This window comes from Patagioenas fasciata, chromosome 10 (genome assembly GCF_037038585.1).
Source record: "Patagioenas fasciata isolate bPatFas1 chromosome 10, bPatFas1.hap1, whole genome shotgun sequence".
In the NCBI taxonomy this organism is placed as follows: domain Eukaryota; kingdom Metazoa; phylum Chordata; class Aves; order Columbiformes; family Columbidae; genus Patagioenas; species Patagioenas fasciata.
Genome location: NC_092529.1, coordinates 16,715,739 through 16,736,822, shown reverse-complemented (window position 1 = coordinate 16,736,822; position 21,084 = coordinate 16,715,739). Strand labels below are relative to the sequence as shown.

At 41.4% G+C, this 21,084-nt stretch overlaps 2 long non-coding RNA genes across 2 annotated transcripts; one reads left to right on the top strand and one right to left on the bottom strand.

Moving 5' to 3' along the window:
• Positions 1-10,190: 10,190 nt before the first annotated feature.
• Positions 10,191-16,894, top strand: LOC139828787 (uncharacterized). Its single transcript, XR_011740757.1, has 4 exons — positions 10,191-10,225; positions 12,035-12,089; positions 14,040-14,190; positions 16,804-16,894. It is a non-coding gene; the product is annotated as an uncharacterized lncRNA (long non-coding RNA).
• Positions 16,895-17,606: 712 nt separating this feature from the next.
• On the bottom strand, positions 17,607-20,868 carry LOC139828788 (uncharacterized). Its single transcript, XR_011740758.1, has 3 exons — positions 20,433-20,868; positions 18,060-18,220; positions 17,607-17,692 (listed from the first exon to the last, which is right to left on the bottom strand). It is a non-coding gene; the product is annotated as an uncharacterized lncRNA (long non-coding RNA).
• Between the last annotated feature and the right edge of the window lie 216 nt (positions 20,869-21,084).

Below are 21,084 nucleotides of genomic sequence, written 5' to 3'. Positions count from 1 at the left end.
TCTACTTTGACCTGGAATGAAGATTTTAAACAGAGCTGTGATTCAGCTGCAGAAAGATGTGGTTAAATCATGTCACCTCTGCCTCAAGAAGAATATGACCAGGATGCTGCAGTGAGTTACCTGCCTGCAGACATCTGCCCCAAAACAAACCTAAGGGCTTCACTGAGACTCAGACTATGGCAGGGGTCCTGCAAGACTTGTTGGGCTGGAAAACAACCATGGCTAAATGAAGACAGCATTGTAAAAAAAATGCTTTAACAGCTACTTCCATGCAGGAGGGATGTGAACCAGAGGAGAGCCTGGAGCTTGGGCACTAGTGGCATGGTGTCTTGCTTCTCCCCATCAGGTAATGCAGGTGACGGTAGGTGTTGAGCCTGACAATGCCATCCAGATGAGGTTTCTGGGTCTGGCCAGAGCCAAGCTTGAGGCACCAGGGAGCCAGAAGGTCAAAAAAATGAGGCACAGCAAACAGATGAGCTGCCACCTGAGCTCAGCACCAATGGACCCAGGAACTTGTGTGAAATTCAAGTGCCTTCACCCCATCTCAGCTCACTCCATCTCCTTTTAGGGCAGTCCCTAAGAGCCCGCTACTACTATCAGGTTATGTGAATTTTTTGCACTTCAGGTGGTAGAAGTCTAAACCAGAAAGCCATTTCCTTGGGTGGAGTTGGGTGCTTTTCCACCAAAGAGCATGAACACGTCTTTCCACTCTTTGTAGCTCTATTTATCTGAGGTCTGGCAGTGCTAAATGTCATCGGGCGTCCTGCTGTGATGGGTTCTGTCACAGAGGGAAATGAAGAGGTGCCCAGCCCCAAGAGCACCCACCGCTGCACACAGCAATGCTTGCACTGTTGTTACAGTTAATTTCCTCCTCTCTTTGATCCATCTGAATTCAGCATGCATTATCCTTCTGTTATGTATGTAAATGTTTAGATTAGGTAATATTTTATTCTACAGTGAATGACACCATAATCCTCCTTATTCTTCTCCTTTATCATAAATATTTAGTTTGTTTTTAGCTGTGGGACTAAACACAACATCGTTTTCATTACTGTGAAATCTTCCCCTTTTCTTCTCCTGCGAGCATCCCTGGTCCCCTGGCAGTACTCTGCCCCCCACAACATGCTAATATTGCTTGCATTACTGCAGGATTACCACAGTGAAGTATACACTTGGTATTATAATTCATAATGTTGCTTTAAAAGATTAACCACTCCCACAGCTGTGTCTGATAATTACAGAGCAGACTTACTTTTTTTTTTTAACAAAGAACAGCGTGCACAAAATGACTGGCAAGGAGGTGAGTGTTTGGGGTGTGCTTTGTTTCTCAACCTCAGAGAAAACCAGATGCAAAATTGATAAAGAAGAACAAGAGTGGGTTTTAAACTGAGATGCTTCTGTATATTAGTTATTTAACAGATTTATATGGGGATGGCACCGTCAGCCCCTGGAATGTCACAGACTGATGCAATTGTCAATTGCCAGCTTAGATGACTTCCATGAACAAATCCAAAATAATTAATAGACCTTCTGGAGTTTTCCAGACAAGCGAGTGTGCTGGTGAGAGAGCAATAGTTAGCTTAGCCTGTCAAGGTTCATTCTTTTTCAAAACTCCAGTCCTCCCTTGATGCCCTCTAATGGTTTTTTGAAACACCAAAATGTTTTTGCATGAACAACATTACCCTTTGTGCTTTAGTTAAATGCATTTCTATGTCAGACATACTCCTGGTTTGAAAATGCCTGCTACCTACCCCTTCCTGAGGGGATCTCCGGGGAGGGTAGCCAGATTGACTTTAATCGGTCAAAGACACAGAATGGGCTCTTAATGCGATAAACTGATCGAGTGTGCAAAGTCACATTAATATGTGAAACCTTGATCAGCTTTTATTAAGGGATAAGGAAACGGTTTAATTGCTGAGTGACAAGAGCATGTGTTTGTTTAATTGCTTGTTTGTGTTTATTGCAAGGCCTTGGGGAACACGGTAATTCGTCCCATTGTTGTTTGAAAATGTGGGTCTGGCACCCAGACCAACTGCCCATGACAGACTCTTGTCTTATACCAAGTGCTGTTTCATCAACATTTACCACAGTCCTGTTCGGCGAGGACAGCAGCCCTTAGAGCAACAAAGTGGGATTCTCCTTCCAGTCTATCCCCACTTGGTTTGTCCAGAGCCAGCCATGCTGTGAGAAGGTTGGAAATCTTGTCCTTAAATGAGGAGTCACCCACTGTCTGTTAAATGAAAGTAGCATTTAAAGGCTGCTGCGTGGTAGAGCAATACTTAACAGATTGTTCTGTCTTTCACAGCTGGAGATGTAATGGTTGCCTGCTCCTACAGAAAGCTCCTAAAAGATCTCAGAGCCTAAGGCAAAGTCCATTGAAGCTGTTGGTGTCTTTCTGTTCCTTGGACTGGCCTTTGATCAGGCATTAATGCATAGCGATAGTTTTTCTATATCTTTTCTGAATGGGATTTTGGCATAGAATTGTTCCCTGCTGTAGGATTGCAACAGTCCCGAGGATAGTTCTGCCTTCTTGGCTGGAGCTGACCAGAAGTCTCAATGGTACAGTGGGGCCTGGCACTCCGTGCTGAGGAGGAGTATTAGGTTTGCTATTAATTTACATGAAAAGTCCCTGCCTAGCAATCATTCTAAATATAAAGCTTCCTGAGATCCTACTATTTCTTTCATCCAGATTCTTGCCTTACTTTGGAAGGTAAGTTTTCCATTCAGAAGCACCAGCTGGAAAAGCTTTCCTTCCTGTTTTCTCTAAATTAGCCATTTTAAATACTTTGTGGATGGAGGAGGATAGAGGGTTGCTGATGATTAAGGTTATAACCAGCTTTCCAGTTTAGTATCCAGCACCAACAAATACATCTACTTCTGTAGACAGAGCCTAGAAATAGTTGTATCAATATACATTACAGGCTTGTCATAACTCACTCATTTCCTATTTCAAACAGGAGGAAATATACTTGAACATATCTGTTGTATCTGTCAAGACTTCTCATTTGTCAAACTATTAGTGGTCCCTCTGTCAACATAAATAAATCTGTCCATAAATCTTGACAGGTATAATCATTTGTTGCATTTGAAAGGCAAGTCTCTAACATTAGACCCCTTTTGATTCCTAACATGATTATCTTTAAAGAAAGACATTTCAGATGCCTTCTGAATCTGGCCTCTGTCAAATGATTTCTCTGCTCTTGCTGACTTATCTACTCTTACGAAGTAAGCAAAGGCATAGTTGCTGCTGTCAACTCTCTTGAAGACCAGACGAATCATTGGCATCATAGCAGCTCTGAGGCCCTATCCTGCAAGCATTCATGTTCCTGTTTGTCAGACTAGGCTCCCAATACACTTATTGTTCTTTACAGATAGGTTTCTTATTCCTATTCTGATCCATTCTTCTGGCACCAGTTGTCCTTTCTTTACTTTTGGGAAGCTATCAAAGAACATTCTTTGAAGGTATTTCATGTGACGCTGCTGATCTTTTCAGCACACAATCCATACCCACACAAGAAAATTAAGCCTCCAAAATGGCGGTTTAGACATGGACTAGCATAGGTTAAGATTGAATTCCATAATACCAACACGCACTTCACAAGATCCCCTGCTGCTCTGGGGCACACTGAGCAGCTCCAGCCTTACAGGGCTTTCCAGAGAGATATGAAGTGACCTTGTTTCTGTGCTCGATGGCCTTATGTTAGTAATTTTGCCTGCCTGATTAAGTTAACAGTTATCCAGCATTCACCAGGCTGGAATGTGAAGTGAGGGTCTCTGGCCAGAGTTCAGTGTCTCAGCAGACAGCTCGGGCGTTTGACCCAGAAATTGGTCAATGCACAAGTGCCAGAAGGCAACCAGCAAGTCCACAGATAGCGTGGCTTCGTAGCATTCCCTGCCACACAGAAAACCTAAAGCACATGTTTTGCAAATAAAAATGAGTCAGAAGGTTGCTAGGGCTGGTTTTGTGGGAACTGCACAGTGAAGAGTAGATCCACAAGGAGCTCCTGCAGGAGCCAAGGTGCTTGGTACCCGAGCTCCTGCGGTGTCACGGGCATGCCCAGCTTATACAGCCACGGGAAATTAGCTGGTGAATGCTGGAGGATCCCAGGTCTGATGTTTTCCCTTCAGTCTTCTGACAGTGAAGAAAGGAAAACTCTAGTGGTTTTCATAAACTGTATTTAAAGTTTTTCATTTTCCCTCTTTCAACTTCCCACTCCTTCAAATCATCTGTGGTTTGCTGCAGCAAAGATTTTTAATTGACAGGATTTCAACTTGTGCTCTAAAGAGACTCATTACTTCACAGGTTCTTTAGCTTCATGGGGCCTTGACGCCATGTGGGATATTTCCTGCTGTTTTCAATGGATCTTTACCACTGGAACTAATTTTTTGATGAGCTGCAGAAGAAGCCTTGTATTAAGAACTATTATTTCAGTAACATACCCTTTGCTCCTCACCTTATGATGACTTGTACAGGATGTCCAGATGCAGAGTATCAAAATGCAGCTGTTAGATAAGGTTCCCATCTGAATCACAGCTCTCAATACAGTAAGTTATTAAACAGCATTTTTTTTTCTATGTCGAGTCACAATTCAAGATAATATTCCACTGGAGTGGACAACATGCAAGAGCCATAGACACCTAGTTTGCTATACCCATATAGTAGGCTGGGAGTAAGGGAGGGAGTTCAGTTCTCCACTTTGCAGCAGGGAATCCACAGAAGTATTTAGTTACTTTTGTGTACCAAAGATGTTTTAATTAAAATATTAGAAATATTTAGTCAAAGAGGATAGTTGTCTAAAACCTTCCTGACAAAATGCATTAAAACCTTGGTTTGTGAAATTTTTTGAAGCCAAGGAGATAAGCACCTTGCTTTTATGAGACTGCATGATACGTGGCACATGCTTAACCGCAGAACACAAGTTCATCTGGGTTCATACCAACACCTGCATGTGTTAATATCATTGGAGGGTCTGCAGGACTCTGTAGCCCCCAGGTGAGAGCTTCTGAGGGTCTGAATCATGGAGGTAGCTGCCTAAATTAATCTACACCCTGGCCTTTTGCATCTGTGCCTATCAGTGCTCCCTGCGTAACCAGCTAGGTCTGCTAGGTCTCACCGCTGCTCTTTCTAGTTCTCTTTCTCTGGGCCAGGAAGGATGCTGGGCTCTACAGCTTCCTTTTCTTTTGGCTGGCAAGATGGTACTTTGTCAGGTAACTGCTGTTGCCACCAACTGCAAAGCTCACTGCATCTAGAGTATAATGACACCTTCTGAGCCGCTTCTTTTATGCGTTAACCTACTTGGAAACAGAGGCTCATGTGCAAATTCCCTCTGCATTTTGTGAAGGCTGGAACATAAGCCAGATCTGCGCTGAATTTCCCCCTTCCAAGAGCCAGCTGAATCAAAATCCCCTGACGCAGACATCCCCAAATTTTATGGGTGCAAAAGATGTCTTGATCCAAATTTTGCAGTTTGCTCCCATCTCTGCTTAAAACATAAAATGTATGTTTTTAGGGAAAAAGAATATAAACATCTTGTTCATGTTTGAGCTGAGAATGTCTTTTTTCTGTAGGCTGTCAACACAACTTCAAATGCATGCAGCCTGTCCAATTTGACAGACAATTTGCATATTTGTGGAGTGCTAATGCCAAGTTACTGTATACATTTGTACATGAAAGCATTTAAAAGTTTGAAGGATTAAAGGTGGAAATGTATCCCCCTTGGCCTCGATTAAAGATCAAGACAGAACATCAATAGATGGCAGACAAATAACTGCTGCTTTGCTGTTTGGAATGGCTTAACCTAAAAATAATAAAATCCAAGCTATTTCCTAGGACATAAATAGCTGAGGGCTTTACACGTGCTAATTGCCAGAGAGTTATTTTAGCCTTTTGAGGGTGTTATGTGGAGCTTGGCACATTCAGTGTGAGCCCTCCTGACACAGTGACCGTCTTTTTGTTCTGCACTACCTGTGTGCCTGTGACACAGCTAGAGATTCAAGGCTCACCCCAGAGTAAACGCACGAACGTCACTGTCTAGGTCTGCACTTTCCTCAGCTTGCTCTCAAGTCCTGGAAAGTTCTGTGAGGCCAGATGGAGGTGCTTGACCCATAGAAAAGTGACTTAGTTTGCAATGAGATGGGTGTAAGGAGGAGCAGCAGCAGGTGCTCAACAATTTTCCATAGAAAAATGCTTGCTTGGCTGTATGTGTCAAGATATATTTTGGAGCCTAGCTCTAGACACACTGATTTGAAAATGGAGACTTTAAGTCATAAAAACAAAATATGCTGAAGAACGGTTTTGCACGATTCCTCCTAAGGATCAAAAACTGATATTATTTATTTTACTTGTACTAAAAAATAACCTCAATAAGATGTTCTGCACTGGCCAATAGATATAACTTAGGATCAGATATTGGCAGCACAGGACAGAGAGAGAAGGAGCTAGTCAAATCTTTCCCTCAGTCTTTGATCCAAAACATGAATATTCCTTTGATTCAGAAAGGGTTTGGCCAGCCTTTTTCGCAAACGGTTGCACGTCTCTGTGCTTTCTGGCTGGGGGAAGTGGAAGTGGCAAAGCCTCAGATACCTGGGAACCGAGAGCTGAAAACTCTCCTGGAAACTTCTCATGGTCTAACGAAATTCCCGGGCCAGCTTCCAACCTGAGCGGATGCAGACAACCAGCCAAACTGAACCACCAAATCTGTCAAGATTCAGCCGTCATTTGTGAAAGAGGACTGGGATTTTGAAGGGATTTTGCAGGAGCAGAACACCCAAATCCTTTTACAACTCAGTGGGACTTCTACTTATCTATTTCTTGTACTCTACTGAAAGTCCTTGTCTCCAAATATTTTGAAGACCTCGAACAACACTTTTTTTAGAGGTATACCGCTTCACCAAAATTACAAAAGCACGAAACTTCAGCTGCAGTTTCTGAAAGTGTGTAATTTAACACACCTACCCAAAAATGCCACACGCTACACCTAAACTCCCGACCATAGAGACCTCTGTGCTGTCACAAGACAAGTCTAACTCTAGGTACTCCAGCTTGAAAACTTCAGCCTTAATGCGTTCAGAAAAAGTATGTTGTTGTTCTAAAGCACGTTACTCAAATGTCGAGATGTCTTTCTACTGGGAGCAGCGTTACAAAGCTGATCTCTGCCTGGATGCCTATTCCAATCTCGACCTGACAATTCAGATGTAGGAAAAGCCCTCTCATGCATTCGCAGTTTTAAATGACCTCCATATATTTGTTCAAAAAATAATTAGACTTGCTTAGCTTTTTTACTGTTGCTTTTCTTTTTTTTTTTTAAAGTAGCTTTTCCTGTAACACTCCCAGGCCAGTACAATGCTGGCTTTTAAAAGTGATTTGTCTGTTACCAGGCAGTTTTAAACTTTTACTTCCTAAGTCCTTGCAAACCAGCAATACAAGGAGACTGAAAAAAAAGTCTCCTGGGGATTGTTTTTATAGTAACAGTGAAAGCTTAAAATGCTGCAGCGGCAGCCAAATTATTTTTCTTGTAGTGGAAACAATACCGACAACTGGAGTCTACATACAAAACAGTTTAAAGTTACCCATAAAAATTACTAACAAATGAGTGCTACATTTCTTTTTATCATTTACTCTTTATAAAAAGTGACAGTTTGAAGGCTACTAATTTGGCAAGTTATTTCCCTTCCATAGTCATGGTAATTAAAGGATATATAAAATATCGACCTATAAATACTAGTACAGTCTAACATTTTTGCATGATTTAGGACACAGTCCGCTTTCTTTCTCACCCATTAAAGGAAAGCTAGGTAGACATATGAAGCATTTAGCCATAGGGCAAAGTTTGATTTCAGATAAAATTTTCAAGAACATGCTCATGACTGAAGTCCAAGTCCTATTTACTTGCTGTTACACTCCTACATTGTTCAGACTGAGGATGCCCAAAGATGTGTAGTTACCTCAGGACACAGATGAGCATTTTTCTCCCATGACTAAACAACTGACTTCTTGAGTGCAGTTTAAATCAAACATTTAAAGAATTATTAATTACACATGCTAATTGTCGAGATTTTTTGTTTGTTTTGTTAAAGTCATACATCCTATCCTTAGGTAAGGAAGCACTTTTAAAAATGTATTACTAAAAATGGTGCTTGTGGGCGTCGAAGTCAATCTGTCAGTCTTGAAAATGGCACTTTGGTTCTTAAGTCACTTAGGCTGGGTTTGAGACCTTTATCTGCTACTTCAGCACGTGTTTGCTGGCAGCGGCCTCTTCTGTACTTGCAAGTAGTGAAAAATATACTATGTCCTCTGAAAGTAAAGAGCTAAAAATCATACTGGACTCAGTTTAGTCAACATAAAGGCAAAATAGAGAATCATTAGTTCAAGAAACTGAAAGAAGAGAACTTAAAACTCTGGCTGCAAAACAGGGAAATGCTTCAAATGGGACCTGCAGCAGTTGCTGGTCCAATTCTGTGTCCATCACTGGGAGTTTCAGCAGCTGGTTTGGGGGTGTTTTGTGGGGCACGTGAAAAGGTTAGGCAGATCCTTGGGGTGTTGTGGGACGATGGCACAGGTCCCACTGTGTCCCTTTGTTTAGGATGTCCAATGCAGGACCAGTTACAAAAACTTTTACTGTTCAAATGAGGTGTTGAAGCCGAGGGTGAGTATTTGATGTGAGGTGTGTGGCTTTGCTCTGAACGTGGTCAATTGTCCTTCAAATTCAATGTGCATGCGCTTGTCTGTTGAGTGTCCAAATAATAATGCTGTAGCTGTATTTCTGGGCTTTATCACAGCCTATAAAAAAGAAAAAAAATGGTTCACAGTCTGAAACTTCCCCAAAGCCTGCATTAATTAATAAGTACCCACTAAGTTGCATTAGTATTGTCCATGAGAGATGATAGACTTAAATTAAAAAAAATCCTTGTACAGAAGATTGACATTAGGCCGATAGCTTTCCGAGACAAAAAATGTTTTAGTTCTAAGCGCTTTTCAAAATGGCCACCATTGCTATGAAAAACTCTGTTCCTGTGTATATAAAACATACTGGAATAATAACATCTCATTTGATTATACAAAGTAGTGTTTCCCTTAGTGTTTTAGTTCTCAAAATTCCCAGAATACACTACATTGAAACTGCTCACTTGAGAAATTAAGTACTGTATGTGATAAGACAGTCATGTGAAATTTTTAAGCTGTCATTAAAAACTATTATAATTAGGACAAACTATATGAAAATGCTTTAAAATTGAGACCCTGGTGAATTAAAAATTAAGGGGTATATTATGTATTATCATGTTGAAGGGCAGGGATTTACGCATGTAGCTCCCATTAACACTAATGTGAGTTGCATTCATAAATCCCTGTGCCGTGCGATGAGCATACACCCTCTTGCTTGTTTTCGCTGAACGACCTCAGCTTTCACAGTTCTCCAACACAATTCCTCTGCCTGCGGAGAAGGAGCAGAACGGCAAATTAGAAGTTTAAACTGTTTTCCCTTACAAATCTAGGCCCCCAGACAGAGCCAAGTGTATTTCATCTAAGCAGTAGCTGTGCTCCCCTAAAATTTACTTATGAAAAATAACTGTCACAGAGTCTGCTCTTCCTTGCAACTCCTCCTGTGCTTTTCCCCACACTTAATAACTAGGAGTTGGGCTGGGATCGCTTTTTTTTATTATGGCTCCTCTATATGTAGGAAGCCTATTGCTGGGTGGGCTTGTAAAAGCATTTCAGTCAGGAGCCTTCAAAAGGACCCACATTCAGGGCAGCGTGCAATTCCTGTGTGGTGAGCGAACGTGTCCCGTAATGGCAGCGCACACTGATTAAACACATAGGACTGAGGTCTGAGCAGGTGCCTGCGCTGGGCTTTGGGTCACAGTCGGGCGAAGAATGAGCTGCTGGGGTTTAGGCTGCAAAGCATTGCCAGTTCACTTTAAGTCTCAGGATAGTCAGTGCTGTCCTTATAGCTCCAACATTAAAAATTATGTGAGTTTGTATCATGGCTTTCTTTGGGGGGAAAAAAAAAAAAGTAGGTCTTGTTATCATAAGAGAAGCTTTAAGAAGTGAACACAAAAAAGTGTATTGATATTTATCTATTCATTTGTTTGTTTATTTATTTATTTATTAAATCTTGACCTGTATCTAGAAAGAAATAGTTTTAATGAAGGTGGTCGTGGAATCTGTCTTGTTCTCATCATCTCCTTTTTACAGCCTTGGATTTGGCAATACTGATACCTTACTAAGGTAAGTTAGTTCATCTGTAACTTGGGGATTGCTGGGAGTTTACTAATGGCGCTCAATACAAATGTCCTTTTGTACTGCTTTTACAAATGAACCCATACTGCTTGTGCTTAAAATACATTTAAATGGTCATATTACCCCACAATACAGCTTATGTAAAAAAAAAAACAACAGCTCGTACCTCTTGTCTTTCTACGACATTGAAAAATTGCAATTATACTAATACACTACATTCTTTACAACATATTTTCCTTGGGGCAAAGTAAATAAATCTAAATAAAACAGATATATGAAAAGTCAGTACATCTCCTATTTTAATTAGCACCTGAGCAAAATGGTTTTCCCCCCTGTTGCCAAGCCAGAAAAAGCACTGATGAATTTTCAAGCAAAGTAATGAATGCCAGGTTTATTTCTTTATTGGTACCTGTGGATTCTGTTGTACTGCTTGTTAACAGATGCAAGTGGGCAATATAACTATTACATCAGGCAATAATATAGAAACCCAGGCAGTTCCTAAGCAACAGCCCAGCACTGATTCTTTCCAGCTATTCTCTAGAATTCCCTCAGACAGAGTAAGAGGAGTTGGACAATATAGTCTGATTTTGAGAAAGGAATAAAGCATGAAACTGGTGATTTTCAAAATCATATTTTTGCAGATTTCTTACCAAATCAAAAGAGCTAAAATTGAAAACTGTCAAAAACATTTCAGCTCAAGAGCTGCGTAAACTTTTCTATTGTTCAGGCAGCTAAACAGATACAGTTATTTTGCTTTATACCTTGCCCACAAGAAAGGCAAAAGATAAAGATCATAATAACAGAGCCCCTTCAGCTTGTTGGACTGAAACTGGATTTTGTGGTGTTTCCTTTTGCAGACTCACTCATCAGTTTAGCCTAAAACATTTTTCATCAGTTCTGTATGAATTCCATGGTCAGTCAAATCTGGATGCTGATGGAAAAATTTCTAACAAATGATTCTGTTTAAGCCATATTGAGTCTCTCTGTGTGTGTGCACATATAATTTTTTGTGTACACAAGATAAAAAGGTACATTTCAAAGCAATGCCACTCTCAGATGTCACTGGCTGATACAGAATTTTAGCCTACATATTGCATATTGTAAAAAGGACATCTGCTTTATATATAACTGGGGATTCAATTTTATTATCCATAACTTTCCTTGCAGTAGACCAATCCAAGCTTGGAATCTCTAAGTTATTTGGAGAACATTGTTTCCACACTTTGGTTTAGTCCAATATGGCACTCTGTGTCGAGCTCAGATTTTGAGCCAAACTTCTATGAAGGATAACGCTCTTACTTTTAAGTATGAATAATGGCCTTTCAGAAAACAGTTTATATTTAGAATAAATAAGAACAGACATACATGTACACGCGCGCAAAGTTATGGACCCAATGCACGCGCTTCCAGGAGCACAAACATGAACAAACAAGACAAAAATACTGTAAACCAGATGTTCTCTGGGCTTGAATGCTCCATTGGTTTCCATACACCATGTAAGGTTCTGGTCTGCTAAGGGAGCAGAAGTAAGTTTCACATAGGATCTTGCAGTGCTAACAGTTTTGCCTTGCTTGGGAGGTGGGAAGTGGTGGCTTTCTTCACTAACTTTGACATTTTGCATAAAAAACTGATGACATTTCCAGAACAAAATTCTCTGTTGAGATATTTGAGTTATGGACCAAAATACTTTCCTTTTTGGCCAAAAGAATAAAAATTCTAACTCATTCATGAGAGCTAAGGTTTGCATGCCTCGAACCTCTTCTTCTCTGGGCTCATCTCCCCCTTCTTGTTTTACAGCAGCACGTTAAGAGCACGCAAGATGGAGATATGGAATTTCTGGGCTCCCACCAAGGTACCAATGCAGTGATGGTGATTCAATGGCTTTTCTCTCCTTTCTCTACCAAGCTGTTTCAGCTTTCAGGTGTTAGATATTTTTCAAATAAGCAATAAATTATGGCTTGACACAGACACTTTCTGCTCCCTCAAAGGGGAAAAGAAATGTGCATCTCAATGAAAACCTCATTTCCTATTAGAAACCAGTTTTGATGAAACAAAGTCACCCAACCAGATGATCCAGTCCACACAACTTCCACATATTTCCATCCACTCCTTCTTCCCCTTTCAGTCTCCAGCCCATTCTCTGACACATGTTGACATGAAAATTAAATCACTAAAAAGTATGAACACTTTAGCTTTAACAGAAAGTCAGGTTACTATCCCTAGCATGGAAAGTTAAATGAAATCATGCTGTGTGTGAATTCCTATTGATTTCTTCAGAATTGATCAGAAATATTTGTCAAACTTTTGTTTTCTTTCTGTCCTACATCTTCTTTAGACACATAGTTAAACATACTAAGGAACGTTTACATTTTAAAAACGTGTTCTCAGGTCGTTATATAAACTTACATGTAATAAAAGTGACTGGTCATTTATATTATCTATATACATTCAGATACTTTATTTTCTAAGCCATGGTTTTAAAAAATAGGTGCCTAAATTCAGACACCTAAGTCTATGTTTACAGTCTTCGGCTGTCTGATTTTCAAACATGTTAGTATTCAGAAACTCTGTTTTGCTGTTAACTTAAGGTGCCTAGAAGTTTGGACAAAAGTTACATTGGGCTGTCTTTCATCTATTAGAAGCATAAAGAGAAAAGTGAAAGAAGATTGTAAACATACAAAAGATGTAGAGGCAAAAATAAGAAAACTATAAATCCATGCTGTTTTCCCACATTTAATTGAAGAAAATGAATTCCATTGCTATAAGACACATGAGTAAAACTCAGCAGATTTATGCTTGCTAACTGAATTTGACCTAAAGCCTTCCTTCAAAACATTTGTCTTCTCTTCCTCAGGTTCACACTGAGGCCTCTAGTTTCAAAAATGTGTCTGTGCTTCTGCACTTAATGTATATGCATATTCAGTGTGACTACATATGGAAATGGAGCATCCCTGCCAGCAATTTTACATCCAACAGGCTTTTTGCATGTGCAAGTCTCGGAGGGTTGTATGCTATTGGGGTAATTGGGCATGTAAATCCAGCGGGCAGTCACACACACAGCTATGATGTCTACAGCTGCATTAATACTATTTTTTTTAAACCAGCTAGCAAAAGCAAGTGAGAAAAATGATACCACTTTAGACACCTGGACCTTTAAAGAATAATAATAGAAAACCCCTAAAATCTGATTATGGATCTTGAAATGATGTGGTTCAGCTTTCAAAACCTGCCTCTGCGTCCCCCTCATAAACACAGGTCACACATTTAGGTACTGTTAGATTTGTTGTTGTTTTAATTGCAAACAAATCATTTTGGCGGGCAGTAAACATAAACTGATGTTATTCTAAATTGTAAAGGAAGTTAATATTAAAAAAAAAAAAAGGAATAAATAAATAACTCTATAACACGAAAAAGTTAGTGGACCAGCTGTGTAAATAATACGAACAATGTTAAAGAATAAAAGGAAACTGCCAGAGCCACTTGGGATGAGGGGGCAGCCTAAAATCACTGATTCCTCTCACCAGGTCTTGCTCGTTGGTTGTGCCTGTTTTTTCCTGCCAACTCCAGGTCTGCTCGCACTTTCTTGAAAGGCACCGGAAGAAGGGAAGGAAAATGAGGTTATCTCATAAAATAATCTGCTACTATTTGGTAATCACACAGGAATAGGGATTGAAGCAGTAGCTTAATTTTAGGACTAGAAGCTGTATGAAGTAATTAGCTGAACATTTACTTCGTTCATCAGTGCAGAGTAAATGTTGAATCGTGTATAAATCAATGAAAAACTTCCATGGTTTGGCTCCAGGCTTTGCTGAATGACACCACTTGTCCATGAAAATGCTCTGAACTCCAAACACCGAGCTAAGGAGCAGGAGCTCCTTACTTGGAAGCTTGCGATGTGAGAAAGGCATCCTCTAATGCCCTGGGGACAGGGGTTGTGGTTTTGGACCTAATGGGTGAGTTCTCCATTCTTCATCTGAATTTTGTAACAGGTTTCAAGGCCTTGAAGATAGACTAGGATCAGCAGAGAAGAAAAACTAAGTAACTCATATGTTCTTGTTGTTGCTTAGAAGTTCTATACAGTAAATCAGTAATATAAAATACTCTGGTTTAGTCTAACCAGAGATCTCTTGCTTGGATACATAAGCATGTAAATTAAATTTTTGGGACTTTACTAAAAGGCAAGGTACTAGGAAGAAATTATTAGTTAAAGACTAATGACTATTATTTGGCAGGTGTAATCCTTACTTTGTAAGTGAATGCAAGGCTTCCCAAAGGAGCCAGAGGTGCTCCCTCTGGACAGGAGCTCCATATTCCTCTGCAGAGATCCAGTGCAAGGTTGAGGCCATGCTGCTTTGCAGACATCAGCATGCTTTGATCACCACAGAGAACAGAGCTATCTCTAAGGCTCAGGAATCTTCACATTGATTTACTTTGGTATTTATGATATTACTGTTTATGAGAAATGGGATTTTTTTGTGATGCTGATACCAGTTCACAGTGTGAACTGGATCAAGACCACAACCCATTAGTGCAACAGCAGTTCCTTTACAGAGAGGGACCCAAGTTGCATGTGGACTAGACATGAAAAGTACAGGAAGGCTGAGAAACTCATTAACAGTTTCCTTGGAAACTCCATCCCTCACCATCCTCCTGCCTTTCCAGCAACAGGGTTTTGCAGTAGGAATCTCTTCTCCCAACACCAGCCCAAATCCTGCAATGGTAGCCAGGGGTGCTATTAAACAACCAGACTGAGCTAACATTGCTCCTCAGCTCGTGGCAGCATAGCTGCTCTGCCATGTACCAGTGCTCATATATTGCCATAGTCCCCACCAATGCAACCTGAGATATGGCCCTACTGCTGCCTTGACGAAGCAACATAAACTACATAAATATATACTGAGATTGTTTTGCTGTCCTGCCACAGCTGTGGTTATTGCTGGTACATGCGAATCACTATGAGCCACTGTTGGGCTAAAAGGTATAAAAGAGCAGTTACCAGACCATGGGTCTGACTTAAACTCACAAGAAGCCAATGCTCTGCTTCTGGTTTAGAAGGCAGAAAGTAAACCTGGTGAAGAACTGTCTGAAAAGGCTCCCGTTGTGCCAGTATGGCAAGTAGAAAGTTACTACTGAATACACATGGGCCAGATCCAAAAATCTGTTTAACACTGTGGGAATTTTTGTGCTGACTATGATGGGCTTTGCTGCAACCTGTGGGCTCTGACCTGCCATATCCTGTGCAGCTGTACAGTTATCCTTGCACAAGGAAATTAGGTATATTGTAAGCATGAAATTACCTGCAAGCACTAGAGAAGCAATTTATGTCAGTGACATGAACAAATCAAGGTACAGGACAAAACATTCAGGATCTGATACATCTAAAAGGTAAATCAGAGACCCAAACAAATGTAAAGAATTTGGAGAAATCTGTAAATAGCAAGAAAGTGGAAATAGCACCACTTAGGGAAAATTTTCAGGCCAATGAAACCCAGGAGATGACGTCAGAGAGACAAATACTGGCATTATATAAAGTACATGAATGCTATGAGATGCAAAGACTTTCAAGAACAAGGCCAAGCTCGCTAATTGTTTTCCAGCAGATTTATCATTCCCAGCACAACACCCCATCCACTGACGCAGCCGTTGCCCTCCACCTGGTATCTTCCCCTTGCTGTCATATTTTTCATAAAGGTGATTGTAACATTTTCGTGCCATCTCCTCCAGCAGCCAGGAGGACTCACACTGGGGGAAGGTGTTTGGAAATCAGTGCCTAAGAACTGAATGCTCCCAGTATGAATTCTTTCTCTGCTATGAAATATCTGAAGCCTGCCTGATGCCTCCTTCATTTCCCAAAGAAAGGTCATGGGAACAGGAAAGCCAAGACAAACTGCACCAAAGGGGCTGGAATTTTAGAGGGTTTCTAAGGAAAGCCCAACTGGCACGAACTGAAGTGGCCGTGTGGGCCCTGGCTCTCACCAGCCACTGCCAGAGGGCATGTACTCAAGGATGGTCATGCTCTCTTTGACTTTTAGGTAATACTGTTGAGCCAGTGCCTGAGCCACTCTGGTGAGCTTGCAAAGCATTTACTGTTCCTTTTCAATCATGCTTCCATGTCCCTGCTTCATTAGGACATGGGCAAATGTTTATTGCTGCTTTTGCATGATTGACTGCAAGCTATATCCTTCCTCAAATTTCATCAGGATTTTCTCTATTTTATTGCTCTTATTATGAAGCATAGTCGCTGTATGACATCAGATAATAGTTATGGTTTGGTGTTTTTTTAGTCTCCTTTGCCAAGTCTGAGTTACTTGCTTCCTGACTGAGTTGATTTGCTACCTTAATTTTTAGAACATATTGTTGTAGTAGCTGTGTGACTTTGTGTGTTGGTATGAAAATAAGAAAAAAAAAAAAAACACTACAAAATACTTCTAACTAAAATATCTCTCTCTCTCTCTAAATATGTTCCTAAAGTAAGTAGATGTTTATTCAATAGGGCAATGGTGGCCTTAGAATTTAATTACAACCTGAGTAAATCTGATGTTCTAAATTGCTGTTTCATCCTCCAGCAAGAACACCTAGAAGACTAACAGGAAGATAAAGCACTTCTATGTAACTTTTACCTGCTAACAGCATTTCTGTCATTGCAAGATCTGGCAAGAGAGTCAAACAGCATGTTTTCCCAAAGGTATGTAAAGCATGCAGAACTGACGGAAAGATTAACAAGTTTTCTGTGGAAGGAGCATACATCTGCTAGGGTGAGGAGAGCCTTCACTGATGTGCCACTTGTAAATGCATATGAACTCTGTAATAGGTGCGGAGCTTTTGCTCAACAGCTGCAATCTTTTCATTGTACCTCTTTTGTTGAATTCAGATAAAAGCATTTCATCGTCAACAAATCTAATATCTATTCTTGTCCCACTTGAAAGGGTCAAATGAAATCTCCCACCAGAGAACAAAAAAACTCAAGCCGCCTAGTGAGTTTAGGTGGCAAGACGCCAAGAGCAAGGGGAGGAGAGGTAGTATCTCTGATGCCTTGGCAGAGCAATAATGTCAAGAAGCATGAAAAGCTCTCTCCAGGCTTGCACACAGTCATGTGGCAAGAGGCAGGGACAGCAGGGCAGCCAGACACAAACTATGAAACCACGTCCCTCCTGAGCTGCCAGGGCAGATCCTCTTCCTCAGAGACTTCCATTCAAGATCAGATCAGATGAAGATATTTGGGGTTGTTCTTTCATGATGGAGCAGATCTGGAGGCAGGGGTGCTCAGGCTGGAGTGGGAGCCCGCTGCAGAGGTGGAAAAGCCTCTTGCTGATCTGACGGCCACAGGCAGTATCTCCAATGTACCTGGTTCTGCAGAAAGCAAAGGTTCATCAAGCTGGACGGGAAAAGAAGATGGAAACTCTTCTCTCTTAAGTCTCTCTTCAGATGTGCATTGCCCAGGACACTGCTTGGAGCCTATACGCAATGTTAAGAGAAGGACTTTAAAAATGCTTTACTTTTACGACAACAGCACCAAACCGTTATAAAAATGTATACGCATCTTCAGCAGAGTTACAGTGTGTTACTGTGTCAAAGATATTTCAGTCATTTACACCGAATGCAGAGCCTATAGATTTCTAGCAGCTGAAGGGGCAAGCAGGTGTACATTTAGCCCATTCGGATGTGCGCTTAAGTACCTGTAAATATTTTGCTAGGTCAGAGCTTCTGTGTGCTAACAAGCCACATGTGCCAGAATGCCCATTTCCCAGGAGCCCAAGCTTTGCACATTCTCTCAAGCCTCTGCAGCATCCGTGCAAGTTGTTCCTATTTATCTTGTACTAACCGTTTCTCCTAGTGTCACTGCCAAAGGCAGCTGTCCCTTCCACTGCAGAAAATAAGTTATCCTGATAGTAGCAGGGTTAGTCCTTTCTGCACGTTGTAGCCCAGCTCACCAGGGACACAGTCTTTGTGCAGTGCTTCCTGATATGTTCCTAGATCCTGAGCCTGGAACAAAAGCACACAAAGAATTTTGAGACCAGATGTGATTGGAAACTGGACCATTTCAGTCTTTCAAGAAAAAGCTATTATATACCTATAAGTTTTTCTTTACGCTTTTTTGCACAGGCTACAGGATAACAGCACCTAGAGAACTGCTGAACTGTAAGCTCAGGGAAAGCCTGTGGCCTGTTGAGGGCAGGGGATGGGAAGTTAAGGCACAAAGGAGACACCATAGTGAAAGAACATGGAGTAGCCCATCACTAACACCCTCTTCTCATATCAGCAGTTGGACTCAGTTATGAGAATAAAAGGGACCTTGGCTGCAAATGACTTAGGGCAGCATAAATATGTATTATGAATTTTAGGCTCAGACATAATTAAATGCCATTTGTCAGCTCTATGCTTGTTTTTCATCTCATTTGAGTTTTACAGAATGAATTAACTAACAAATGTGCCTCCAATTCTACCATAACAAATCATTTCTCAGAATGGTTGCCTCCAAGCAGCAGCGAGAGAGGACTGGGGGGGAGTGACCTTCTGCTGTGAAGTTGTCACGTTCCAGCAGAGCCCTGAGTGGCAATGACAGCCTCAGTAATGGGGAGCCCGTAGTGGCCCGGCAGTCTTGTTGATAACTTGTTAATTTATTTAGTGCAGCGGTGCAGAGGCGAAGATCTGGAGTAAAGGGTGGGGAGGGCTGAGCCTCAGGGTTGAAATATGTAAATATTCTAGTTTTGAGGAGAAAAAATTCTAGTTGTCACTGAATGAGATTGGTGATGGGTGCCACTGGCAAGCAAATAGGCAAAAGCTTGTATCAACGCAGCTTTCATTAAAAAAAAAAAAAAATACAGCAAATGTATGGTCAGTATGTGTATAGTTTGGGTAATAGAGCAATAAATACTCCCCTCCTCATTATGTGAAAGTACTTTGAGGGCACACTAAGTGACAGCCATTCTGAGCTGGGAGAATCACATCATAGGACAAGGAACAAATTGCCTGTTTGCCTTTAACTCTTCTTCCCTTTTGCCTGTTCAAGACCATAGGTGAAATCTTTTTGTTGCAGTTTAACTGTATCTTGAAGAATTTTCTCACTTTCTTCTATGGCATTAAAGCAAAGGTCCTTTTTATACTTAGCATATGGATGGATTTGTTGGCTACAACTTAGCTGTAGTTTCTGAATGGTTAAGAATTGCTCAGAAAGTTGTGGGTCACGCATACCTTAAAGGATCTGACACCTCCTTCAAGTGACAAGCTTCTTCCAGACACCAGCTACGTTGGTAATGGCACAAAACGGACATCCAAAAATCAAAAATTTCATTTTCTATTTGGAAAGTCTCACAGGTTTTCCCTAGCAAAAGGCCTTCTGCAACTGTATTCTTCATACTGCATCGTTCATAAATTTATGAAGCTGTTTGTCATATTAATGAAAATGTGCAACAAATATTCTAAAGAGAGCTGGAAAGCAGAATTGATAAACCAGTAAATCAAGCAAATAAAGCAGATAAGAGTTGTTCTCTATACATGTCTGCAGACTTTATCCTTAAAATATCTTAAAGAAGATGGGATAGAAACTATTTAACAAATAATGTGCTGTCATTTGAAAAACAAAAGCAGATGGTGGTGTTAATGTCTCCAGTGACTTAAACCTTATGCCATGTGTCTGCAGGAAAACAATAACCCCCACACAGCACAGCCCTACAGACACTGAGAAGTTCTCTTATGAATGAGAGGGAAGAACCAGCACACTGCAGCCAGTTACCAACAGGAGTATTGTTGGCAAGTATTGGGTCTCGACCATGAGCACAGCCATTCCCATGGCAGGCTGGGACAGAAAGGCAAATTTTCCTTTTCCCCAGCGAGGGACACGGTGCTGTGGTCTCTCTGCCGGCACCCCGAGCTGCGGTCACACTGACCGCGTGTGCTGCCCCGTGGGTGTTCGGGGACCCTGTTCAGCCACATCTCTTCTTTTTTGCTCTTTCCAGGCCCAGCATGTGTTGCTGCAGCTGAGCAGCTTCTGGAGGATTTGGAATGCACATGGGACACCTCTGCTCTTGACCTCAATACATGAACGTGTACGAGGAATTTCCCCTGAACGTTTATTATCCCTGGTACCATAGTCAACAGTTGGCGGGGTAACTGAGCGAATTTACTTGAACTCTTTATTTCCCAGGTCTTATTTTTCTAAGTAAGGCCATAAATCATTGACAGGAAAAGTACTCACCAGGCAGAAATTGGGTAGCTCCATGACTTAATCAGCACTGATTAATGCCGGTCGGGAATCTATCTCTGCATTTCTTTGGAATACATTTTGGAAAGTCTAGTAGTTCCTAGCAAAGTTTTGCATGACAAATTAAATTACTTTCATATTCCTGTCTCTCCTTAACTCGTGAGTTCCTTGAGGCTCACACCATCTTTCCGTGTAGGTACATACAGGCGCTACGTGGACTAGCGCTACCTTGAGAGACGCGGCCAGGATTTCGGTGCACAGGGATCGCTGGATCCAGGTCTGGGGGACAGGCAGCAGAAAGACACAGACAGCCACAGCCGGGTGAGATGCTGCTTTTCCTCTCTGGTTGAAAGAAAGCGAAAACACCAAAGATACATCAGAGAGAAGCAGCCAGAGGTAGGGACAGGGGACAGAGTTGCGTCAGAAACAGCCCTTCTTCTGCGGGAGTGGAAGAGGAGCCGTGACTCCCCGAGGAAGGTCAAGGCCGGCCAGCAAACAACCCGGGCAGGAAACCCCCAGATGAATAAACAATCCAGACATCTGGTGAGATCCTGGCATCACTGCAATCAATGAGGTTTTGGCTTCGACTTTGACACTGCCAGGATTTCCCTTGCAATTAGCAGCATGCAGCCCGTCTGGGGAGGAT